Below are 12,250 nucleotides of genomic sequence, written 5' to 3'. Positions count from 1 at the left end.
ACAATATTTCATATCCTAATTCCACTGCTTACATCATTGATGCATGGGTGGAATGAGCTGGTGCATTGTCTGCCAACAGCATCACTTCTTTTTCGACAAATCCACGACGTTTCTTCTCCAATTTCTCTCGTAACTTGGTCAGGAGATGGGAATAATAGGTATCAGTAATAGTTTTCCCCTGTGGTAGGTAATCTGCCATGATGACCCCTTCACAATCCCAGAAAAGGAAAGCAATCACCTTTGCGGCAGACTTTTGCACTCATGCCTTTTAAGGATGGGAGAGGAAAGGTGTTTCCATCGTTTGCTCATTTCCTTAGTTTCTAGGTCATAAAAGTAAACCAAACTTTCATCTGTAGTCACTATTCTGCCGAAAAAAAGTCCTCTTCATCCACCTCATAGCGACGCAACATTTCTCATTTTTCGTTAGTTTTTTTTTCTTTAGGTTTAGGCCCGAAAATGTTTTTTCCACGTTTCTTGATCTTCAGCTTCCTCTTTCAATTCCAATATTCTCCTCTATTTTCCAAATCATCCATCAGTTCTGTTCTTCTTCTTCTTCCTATTTCTCGCGTTCCTTCCATCTTTCCGACTACGGAAGTCTGAAGAGGACACTTTTGTTTGCATGGTGTATTCTATCCAATTGGCCTTCTTAAAAGGATAGTGGCTAAAAGCGTCCTCTTCTCTCTTACCGGTTTTAAAACATATTCGTTTGTTGCTCTCTGTGTCCATTTTATCTACTTCATTTCCTCTAACACAACATTTCGAAGCTTTCTAAATATTTCTTCTGTGATTTACGTAATGTCCAAGTCTCTTAACCATGCTATAATATAATTCAAGCTTATGTATATTAAATTCTATATTTTTTCTGTAAATGTAGGTTTTTGTATTCCAAAAGAGAAGAACAACCAAACTTGTTTTCTGAAAAGCCAGGGATACAAAATAAATAACTAGAATAAGCCTTAAAATAAAATATGAAAAAAGGAGCTAAACAGGTAAAGACTAAGACCAATGAGTATATAAGATGTCTCCAACAATACACAAAAGTTATTTCTTTTGGAAGTAGTACTGTGATACGTAGGTCTATAGAAATCCACAGAGGCTCATACTTTAGGAATTTCTGGCTTAGAACGAGTACCAAGGTACGAGAAGATGGTGTTCAGAAACCAGGACATGTTAATCACAACTCTGTAAGTTACAGTTTTGTTAAGTGTACGTTAGGTAAAAGTCTAAACAAGAAGTTCTGAGAAATTCGGTGGTCTTACGCAGACAGTGTAAATTCTTATTGTATAAACCTAAGATTCAAATAGCCACGTTTTATTCATATTTAAATAATATTTGCAATTGTAATTGTTAATAAATATGTTGATGTAGACATATTTGTGTTTTTTTCTCTCATAACTATGAAATATGAATTAGGCCTTGTATTACCACTATGCTATCACAAATAAAAAGTCAGTATTCAAATTAACTATAATAGATCATTTAGTATAACAAAATAACGTAACTCAATACAACATATATAGTACTTGACCAGCTTTTTTCTTAGTCCAATATAATAAAATAAAATACATTAACACATAAAATATGGGAGGTTTAAAACTTCTGAGTGGTTTTCACAAACTTGTTATACTTTTATAAGAATTCAGGTTTTATATTGTAAGGATCCTCACCTTTCCGTGCGAGCACATGTTATCGATATAACATGTGCTATTGTTTATACAAACATCAGTACAAAAGACGATACACATAAAGTAAGCAGGAAGACTCGAAGCCAGTACGATGGAACCCGAGGAGGAACAAGCCTACCAGAAATCACCTATAAGAATAGACCCGAAAAGGAAAGAAGTACCAGTTGACCAATGATCGGTTAACCTATAAGTGCTCCTGAGGTCATTCTGGACGAAGGAATATTACTTTGCCCAAATCCCCCGGAGGCTACCGTGAGCTAAGAGGATTCCTAGCCACAACTTAAAACTCTGGAGGCTGCCATGAACTATGGGGATTACCAAAGTACCGTATCCTGAAGCCACTACAGACTCCCTGGATTCTGCTATGAGGTAAAGGCTCCGTATATAACGTTTCCTTCCTTCATCTCACTTGTTATAAGAAAGATTTTGAGATATTCACTTCGTAGACACAAAGACTGTTTTGCAATATTTTATAAAACATATTAGGTGAAGGGTTAAATTCCAGACTATTCTTGTCTCTACCTAATTGACGTTACAGTATTCTTAAGTTTGAGGTTTAAAGTAATTGATTTTGTATGTAAAAATTAATACATTACGTAAGTTTTTTCCTTCAATTTCAAGCGATAAAACTTGAGACTTCCCTATAGTACGGCTATTGTTTGATCTTAAAAATTGGAATTACTGAGGTGTTAACTGGTTGTTGGACATACTTTTTTTTTTCTTATTGAATATAGCCTAGTATTACGTTAAGCATGATGGATATGCAACAACTTACACTCTGTTCACAATAACAATGGAATATGTACATACCTTTTTATTTGCGTGTTTCTTTTACAAACATGGTATCCCTTCATGTTATAACAACAAAACCCTCTTGTTGGAATAATCCTACAAAGGGTATGTTATTCATTCTTCATTCCATTAACAGGACAGACAAACATTATGTCGAAAAAAAATTAGTATAAGAACATTGTAAAACGTAATCTTCCACTGTTATATTCTTTTGTGTGTGTGTTTGTTCTCACAAGAATAGGCAACAAAAAAATCTAATTAATTTTGCTCCCTTTTAAGGCTTGGATTGGGAGAGGTAAGTTGATGTAGAAACAACATGGGTAGGGAATGTAGTGGGTAATTACTTCCCCATAGCATATCTTTCACTGAAATAACTGTCATGTTATATTTTCTCATACCTTTTTTCTCTGTTTTCACTTTAATGAATAAAAATTTTGAAATAATAACAAACTACAGGTAATTAGAGACCTTTTTTTTTCTTTCAGTAAAAGTTCAAAGGAAACACATTGAATAAACTATTACCAAAGAAGGTGGATAAATTATTTAGAAATCTTGATATCCCTCTCTGCTCATCATTCTGTGAAACTGTTTCTCTGTCGTTTGACCAGAGAGTACTCTAGTTAGAACAAAATATGAATACCAGAAGTTTGATGTTTGGATTGTAAAAATCAGCAGTGAATTTAAGATATTCGTCAATTGTTTAGGGTCACTAGAAGTCCTCTTTACTGTCACATATAACCTCTTTTTCTGGCCTTAAATGGTCCGAGTAGGTTTCTGGAAAATGTCCTCTTTTTAAGAGGCACTTCTAGTTTATATTGTTATCGACATACTATTTTTAAAAAAATGAAAGGTGACAAAATATTAGATCTATGTATATGCTTCAACTGAAAACTATAAACTATATGATACTGTTATAACGATAATTCTCTTTTCTTGTATTTTTTTTATATTGTAATTTTGGGCAATATTAGATTTCTAAATATGCACAAGCCAGACAATTCTAGTAGAAGATGAAAACGCAAATAATATAATCATCTTTGAAATAATATTATATATCTTTAATGTATATAATTGAATGTTTTTGTGTAACTAAGGACGACGGGTTGATCGTCGTCGTAGCAACAAAAAATAAACAAACTAAGTGGTACTGGAAGCCATCTTATAATAATGCAAGTTTGAATGTTCGAAGTGTCTCACCTTTAAAGATCCAAATAGTGCAATAAAAATAATATTTGTGCCATCTTATGTGGCTCAATTATAGTTATAAGAATCAGTGACTTAGTGTATAACGTAAAATAGTAACTGAAAGCTCGGGAACTTTGTGTAAACGTTTGTTTGTTGTTATACTGTAACGTTTTCGCAAGGATCTTATAAAATAGAGGATATGCCCTTCAACAAAATTTTGAAGCCATACGTCACAGTTTCGCCACCTCTACTCTGCCCATTCCGCCAACAATCGCAGTGTTTTGAGCCAACAATCATGGCGGAAACGAAAGTAGTCAATCAGACGATGGCAGAAACGAGAGTAGCCAATCAGACGTGCCGATGCTCAGTTGCTTTTTGGCTTCACTGATTTAATAGGATGAAGATACATATGGGCAGATTCTCTATTTATAACATCCTTGCGTTTTCGTCTCATCAATAATATTTTCTCGCTATGACATTAGGAAATTTGTCCGGCAATATAAAAGGAGATTCATAAGATTAAGAGATGAGCGTACTTTCATGACTGGTATTGTAAATGTTTAATTATACTAGGGTCATTCAATATATAAGTTTCCCTAAACTGTAAAAAAAATATCTTTAAAATATATTTGTAAACTATACAAACATGTATAAATGGATGCTTCCTCACCTCTTCACATAATCCCCATTGAGATTCAGGCATTTGTTCTACCGTTGTACCAATTTCTTCAAACCTCTGGCAAAAAATCAGGGCTCTGGTTATGTATCACTCTTCTCAGATTCCGCTTCAGTTCTTTATCAGTTGCGAAAGGTTCATCATCCATTGGGAGTGTAATGATGGTTAAATGTCTCATTCCCTGTCACAATGCGCATGAGTAATTGTCATCTTTCTGGTATATCATTAAACCTTCAAGGATACAACCCGTTCCCATCTGTCGACTATCACCACTCAGTTGATGAAGAACCTATCGTGCACACACTTTGTGGTATTGCAGTTTCTCGTGAAATGAAAATGAAATGAAATCTTTCAGTTTTACGTCCCACGTTTATGCCGGTTAGGCTAAAGGAGACGGTGATGATGAGGAATGAATGAAATGGTGGAATGAAGAAACTGGGAGGAAACGGAAGAACCCCGAGAAAACCCACGAGCACGGTGTTTGTCCACCACAAAGTCCACATGGCGCAAGCTGGGATCGAACCTGGGACCCCAAGCACTGCAGGTGAACGCTCTACCACTGAGCCACCGTGCGAGTTAGATGATTTGATTTATAGCATTGCAGTGTTTTCGTAGCTTCAGTGCTAATATTCTGAAGTCGAATATTGTATCCTAAAATAACCTATTTGCAGCCTAAAATAATATAACCTATTTGTATAACCTACATGTATAATTTCATTTATAATGATGATGATGATAGTGATCATGTGGTGTTTTAGCCGAATGTCCCTGGGCGAGACGAACCCATGGAGGTTTGCCCTTTCCTTCCATGGGATGATTATGACGTCCAAAGTACGGGACCTAGAGTTTAACGTGGGATCCGAACCACTTGTGTTCCCATTTGTGGAATAGAACCCGGAACCTCTTGATTGCAAGGCGACGACCTTACTCACTCATCCACCGGGGACACTATTTCTTTCATAACTGATTATTTAATAAAACATCTGAGAATTTAATTCGAAAATGAATTTTCTCCTATGGGTTCAACGAGCCCCACCCCCCCTGGTATGCTACGGTATAGAAAACACCTTGGTATCGTAAGGGTTAATAGAACAGATACGAATCACAAAGTGTGTCAATTATGTTGTAGGTTGCAGTAGGTGTGCAGTTGTATCAATTCTATGGTACTAGTTCTAAAATTGTAGCAACTCTGCAATACTGTGTAGCAAGTATGCAGTTCTATCAAATCTGTAGTACAGTGTAACAATTCTTCAATTGTGTCAACTATGTAATACAGCGTATCAATTGTAGATATGTAGCCATTCTGTAGTACAATGGTTAATTCTACTATTGTATCACCTGTATTGATGTACGGTGTAGCAATTATAGAGTTCTTTTAATTCTGTTGTATAGTGTAGCAAATACACAGTGAGTCAAGTATAACTACAATTCTTGCATTATCATCCTGATTTTGTTACTAGAAATACAGCAATAACTTTATAAATAATAGGAAAACTATGTATAATTAAATTTGTTTTCCAATACGTCTAATACATCTCGTTTGGTTCTCATCTCGAGTTTTAAAAAGCACATTTCGTTTTGTCGCCAACAATGCTTTCAGCACAGCTCATCAAATAGTACGACCCGCTCGGGAGAGTAATGCTTCCGGAAGTACATTTTTTCGCGCGCTACTCTAGCCAGCTGTTTTACGTGCTATCCTAGCCAGTTGATTTAAGTTGGTCACAAAATTTATATCACGGAGTAAAAGGGGAATAAAACGAGCCCTATATCATGGAGTACAAGGGGAACAAAACGAGCCCTGCGGGGCTTCTAACCCGTTCCTACTACTACTACCACTTATGTGCACAAAAGTAAGTAAATCACTTTTCTGAGTATTATTTTCATATTATTTTAATTCAAAAAGTGTTATAAAAATGTAAAAAAAGAACTTTCCTCCGTACGGGTTTGAACTGACGCCAAAAGAGGTTTTAATTACTACCATATAGTGCTAGCTCACTTTTTTTAACGTGATTTATTGACAGCTTAACAATACATTTGTGCAATTTAACAAAAACTACAAATTATACAACATAACTACTGATCAAAAAACCGCCCCAAGTTATGAGGGGGAAACAAAAACTTCAAATAATTAGCAAAAAATCCATAATAAGAAGGAACATTTTGACATTTGACATGCGCACCGTACATAAACAATTTGTATTGGTATTCTGAATAATCTACATGAGTAACCAGATAGTACACCGTATAAGCACACAACCAGAGCATCGAATTTAGTTTAGGCTGCAGCATATAGCAAACATCAGGAAGGCGTAATAAAGTATCTGGAAATGCTTGAATTCCACAGTGGCATATATATCCTAACATGGCCCGTAATAAATGCCATATTGGTAAAACCTTAGAACACGTCGTGAGACGATGTTGAGAATCATCTTCCTGTACACAAGAATGATATACGTTGTTTGCAAGTAAGTTAATGCGTACTAACCGAGCAGGTATAACAAGAAGATCATGTACGACTTTATACCACTCAATGCGTATATATTGTGGTATGGCATTACTATTTATATTTTTCCAAATTTGCGTCCAGCAAGAGGTGGGACTTATTCTTTCGACACGAGAGACTGTGGTATTGTCAGAAAGTAACCTTGTATTGTACAAGTTTTTTGCAAGCTCTCGAGAAGAAAGAGTCGGATCTCGTTGTAAATAACTGCCCTCCAATAAGAGTTCTTTTAAATAAGAGACAGATGGGAGTAAGTTACCTATATTTAACGGTGCAAGTATACCGACTCTTTCATACCAGAATAAGACCCACTCTTTAGTGAAGGAAGGAGATTCCTGATACATTTTACAATACCATTTTGTGAAATACAGAACACTTTAAACGGATATTGATCAAATTAAGACCTCCACTCTCCTTCCTTTTACACAATATTGAATAAGGCACACGAAAGATGTACCCTTGCCAAATATACCAAAGACTCAAATATTGAATTTGACGGAGACTATCCTTCGGAGCAGGCAAAATTTGGGCAACATGCCATAATTTTGCATAAATATAGCTATGACAAATCCAGATTCGTTGTTCCAAATTAAATGGTCGAAAATGAATATCCTGATAAAGTAACTTTATATTAGTGATCACTCTCTTCCAATTAGAAATAATCATTGAGGAAACATTTGGCTGGTAGACTATACTTAATATTGAGACTGGCGACACAACAGATATAGTAGTCGACAGATAAGTCGGAGTTGTAACACCAAACTGTAAAAATTTACATTTATGCATATTTAGACTAGCTCCAGCAGATGTTCTAAAATGATCCATAACTTGCATAACTTGTTGATAATCCTCTTTTGAACGGATAATGACACTAATGTCATCTGCATAAGATCGCAATGCAAGTTTAGTGCCGTTTATTGGAATTCCAGTAAGCTGGCGATCGAGTTCCATAATAAGAGGCAGGAGATATATATACTAAACAAAACCGACGACAAGGGGTCTCCTTGGCGTATGGACTTACGAATTGGGAAGGTTGGTGTCAAGAAACCACTGACTTGGAGTCTAGAAGTTGCATGTAAAAACAGGGTTTGGACTTGTGGAATGAATTTATTAGGTAACCCTATATGTTGCATAACATGAAATAAATAGGAATGTCTTACATTATCAAAAGCTTGAGAGAGGACTAAACTCAGTAAACCATCCATAGTACCAGTGGTATCAAACCAAGCAACTGTGTCGCGGAAGTCCATTAGAACATCTAACATTTTGTTACCAATACTAAAGCCACTTTGGGGGTCATGCAATAGATCAGGCATGAAAGGTTGCAATCTACGAGCAAGACATTTCGCAATAATTTTGTAATCACAGTTGAGTAATGTAATAGGGCGGTAATCACTCAAGACCTGGGGTTTATCTTTCTTCGGTATTAAAACAATGACCCCCGTAGCAAATGTGATAGACACGACCCGTCTCTAGAATATAATGAGCGACTTCAAGAAAGTCCGAGGCAATAATATCCCAATAACATTGATACAAAGTATACGGAATTCCGTCAACTCCTGGACTACTCAATGTACTAGAAGATTTAACTACTTGGTGGAGTTTGTTCATTGTATATGGTTGGGTCAAGAGGTGTGTTTCAGAGGTAGGAAAATTCACTTGTGGCAGAGGAAATGGCGGATCAGACCTAGGATCAGGTATGTCATTAAATTTATTTTGGTATTCGGAGAGAATATAAGCCGCTATATCAGGTTGCTTCTGAAGGACATTCGCATCCCCTGTATGAAGGAATACGAGACGTTCTCGTCGGCGAGTTTATTTTATATGTTGGTACATGGATAACCTTTCGTGTGGAATCGTCAGAGGATCACGTCGTCTTGCCGTAAACCCTTCTAAGTTTTTGAGTTGCAAATTTAAAACTTTTGCTTTAAAAAATTGCAATCTTTGATATTGATCTGGAAGATCATGCCTGTGACTCAATTCTTGGAGACATTTGTGATAAAATTGCAAAGTATGTGTAGTCTGTATAGCCTGATCTTGTGCAATGCGCATAAAGAAGGTTTTGATATTGGTTTTAACCATTTTCTCCCACCAATTGAGAATAGAGTTGAAGTGGGGCTTACGTTCACATCATTTAATCCAACAGTTTCGAAAGTTTTCTTTAACTTCAGGTAAATCTAACAAAGAAGAGTTTAATTTCCAATAAGATTTACCCATTAACTTTCGTGGTACATCATAAGGGATCCATATTTGTACTGCAAAATGATCGGAGAAAGAATTACCACGCACATCATACATCACTTGTGGTGTACACAACCTATCTCTAAAATAAAATCTGTCTACTCTTAGTACTATTGCTACGGACATATGTGTACAAATGATCTTTCTTTTTAAAAATAGCAACATCCTGCAACCTAAGTCCATCGACTAAATATCGTAATTCAGGACTATAACTAGTGTCTCCTGTGACATGTTTTCCAGGTCGAATAATACAATTATAGTCTCCCCCCAAAATGACATGATCATATGTCAGATTAAACATATGTACTAACGTTTCATTAAAAAATATCTTACGTTTATTTATTTTAGTATGCCCACTAGGAGAATATATATTATAAAATAATATTTTGTTCCAAAGAAAACCAATAACACATCCATCAGATGTCATGCGCAACTGAGAAATCTCAAATTCGTGCTTGATCAAAATTGCAGTACCTCTCCGGTTCACTCCCAAATTTACATAAGATTTATAACCAGTGAAATAAGCGAAATTATCTTCAACTGCCTCTTGGAAAAAAATAATTCCGGGATCGTGGTCAAATATAAACTGCTTAAACAGTTGACGTTTCGTTTCCGAACTCATGCCATTAACATTAACAGTAACACAACTCAATAATGACATAAGGAAACACAGTAAACTTAGTAAACAAAGTAAACACAGTAAACACAAGGCAACCTTAACACTCATTTCCTGTTAAATGTAAACAACTAAAGGAAAACGAAGTATTCAGGTATTTACAGACGCCGTTTCAGAATAGTCCATATTGCTTGCCTGATTATCACCCGTATTTAATTTCTTTTGTGAGGCAGTACTATTATTTTGCAGATGAAGCGCAATTTGTTGACGTGTCCGTCTTTTTGGCGATGCATTATCATGTCTTTTATTCTCTAATTTCGAACGTTTAATTTTGCGTTGGCTAGATCGTAGTAACGGAAAATCATCATTACTATCGATGTCATCGTCCTTGAAAAATTCAGAGTTATTATCGTTTGTATCAGTTTGAAGCACACAAGAAGCCTCTGTTTGCTTTCTATCGACACTCCCCGTTGTTGTTGTTGTTGTTGAAGTGAATTGACCTTCAGTTATCTCGGTCTGAGCGAGTTCCACGGGAGAAACACCAGGTACTTCCTCTGGTGTTACGTCAGCTGTTTCTGCCTGTGTTTGGTTCTCAACACCTTCGCTTGAAGCTACAGGTCGAACATCATTAGAACTGAATTGAATTTCTTCCTTCGTTATATGTAATTCACTGTCCGTAGTACTAGATTGGATGGCAGAGGGGGAGGTACAGGCACTTGACGGGGAACAGTAGGGGATATAGGCAACACTGTAGGGCGAGTATTTAAAGGACAATTAGAGCGTTCATGTAATTGTGAATGACATCGTTGGCAAGTTTTAGGGTATCCATCATAAATAATATGTCCTTGATATTTTGAAAACATCACAAATGGTGGAATGTTTCGTTTAAGCTGGACACGGACAAGATAAATGCCATTATTTACAGTATATCGATATTGTCTAGACCATGCATCAGGTGTAACACTTAACACATTACCATAGGCTCTTAAAGTCGTCTGAATACAAGGAATCGAAGTCTCCGGTGGCAAATTAAATATGCGTAACACTTTCACTTCTAAAATAGCATCATTTACCAATACTTTAGCAACGGCTCCATTATTATATTTGAAAGTGAGTTCACCATTAGCGTCGCGAAGAATCTGTTCCATTCGAGTTTTCCGTACTAATTTTAAATAAATACAACGCTGGGTTGTCGGAATTTGAATAGCAGCTATTTCGTCTTCTTGCAAATGAAAAGTTTCAAAAATCCAATCATGCAACTCAAAAGCACTAGGTTTCTGTGTGCCATTCTCAAATAGAAATTGAATCGTATTTACACGATTCATTTTACTTCACTTTTACAGGTCAAAAGAATAAACCACGTACCTGCAATACACAGGAGCAAGAAGCTCAGAAAATTATTAATAACGGTACGTCTCACTAATACTCGTATGCAACACAGTAAGAACAGTCTTCCGAGAACTCATCCCCACGTCCGCTCTCGTCGACGTTTCGCACTCGTATACTCGGCCGCGAAGACCGACAGCAGCTATTATTTGATTTCTGCTATTTGAGTGTAACGTGGCAAGAAATGGATAACGACAACCAATCAGAACTGTGTTTTTCGTTCCTAGTTCCGGGAGCATTACTCTCCTGAGCTAGTCCTCAAATAGTTGTGCGTGTCCTCTTTCAAGATGTCAGCGTCCTTCCGGGAGTGATGTATATTACATATAAACATCAGTTTCAAGTATTTCATTTGGGATCGCTATTCAACAAAAACGGAATATATAAATGAAATCTTTGAGTTTTACGTCCCACGCTTATGCTGGCTAGGCTAAAGGAGACGGTAGAGATGAGAAATGAATGAAATGGTGGAGTGAAGAAGGTGGGAGGAAACGGGAGAACCCCGGGGAAACCCACTCACGGTATTTATCTACCACAAAGTTCACTTGGCGGGAGCTGGGATCGAACCAGGGACCCCATGCACCAGAGGTGAACGCTCTACCACTGAACCACGACCCCAAACGTAGTAGATAGCGAGAAGTTTTTCATTCTACTGAAACCGGAAATGGTAGAGATATACGGTCACTTCCGGTTCCAATATTGATTCCCGTATAGCAAAAATGGTAATAGATGGAGAGAAAAAGAAAACAAGATTTAACATGGGTCCAGGATCCCAAGAATAGATGGAAGTATTAAAAACAAGATTAACTTTCATTTTCAATATTGACTTTTGTAAGTTATAGTAATGACGGCAATATATAGGAATAAACTGTTCCTTTCCTATATACGAATCCAGTTCCAATATTTATTTATTCATATATACGAAAACAGCTTCAATATTGATTCATATATATAAATCCAGTTTCTATATTGATTCACCTATAAGAATCCAGTTTCAATAATGATTCATATATAAGAATCCAGTTTCAATATTGATTTATATATACGAATCCAGTTTCAATATTGATTCATATACAAGAATCGAGTTTCAATATTGATTCATCCAGTTTCAATATTGATTCATATATACGGAACCAGTTTCAATATTGATTCAAACCAGTTTCAAGCTTGAT

The sequence above is a fragment of the Thermobia domestica genome, chromosome 14 (genome assembly GCF_964235325.1).
Source record: "Thermobia domestica chromosome 14, izTheDome1.hap1.1, whole genome shotgun sequence".
Taxonomy (NCBI): domain Eukaryota; kingdom Metazoa; phylum Arthropoda; class Insecta; order Zygentoma; family Lepismatidae; genus Thermobia; species Thermobia domestica.
This window is presented reverse-complemented; position numbering follows the sequence as displayed.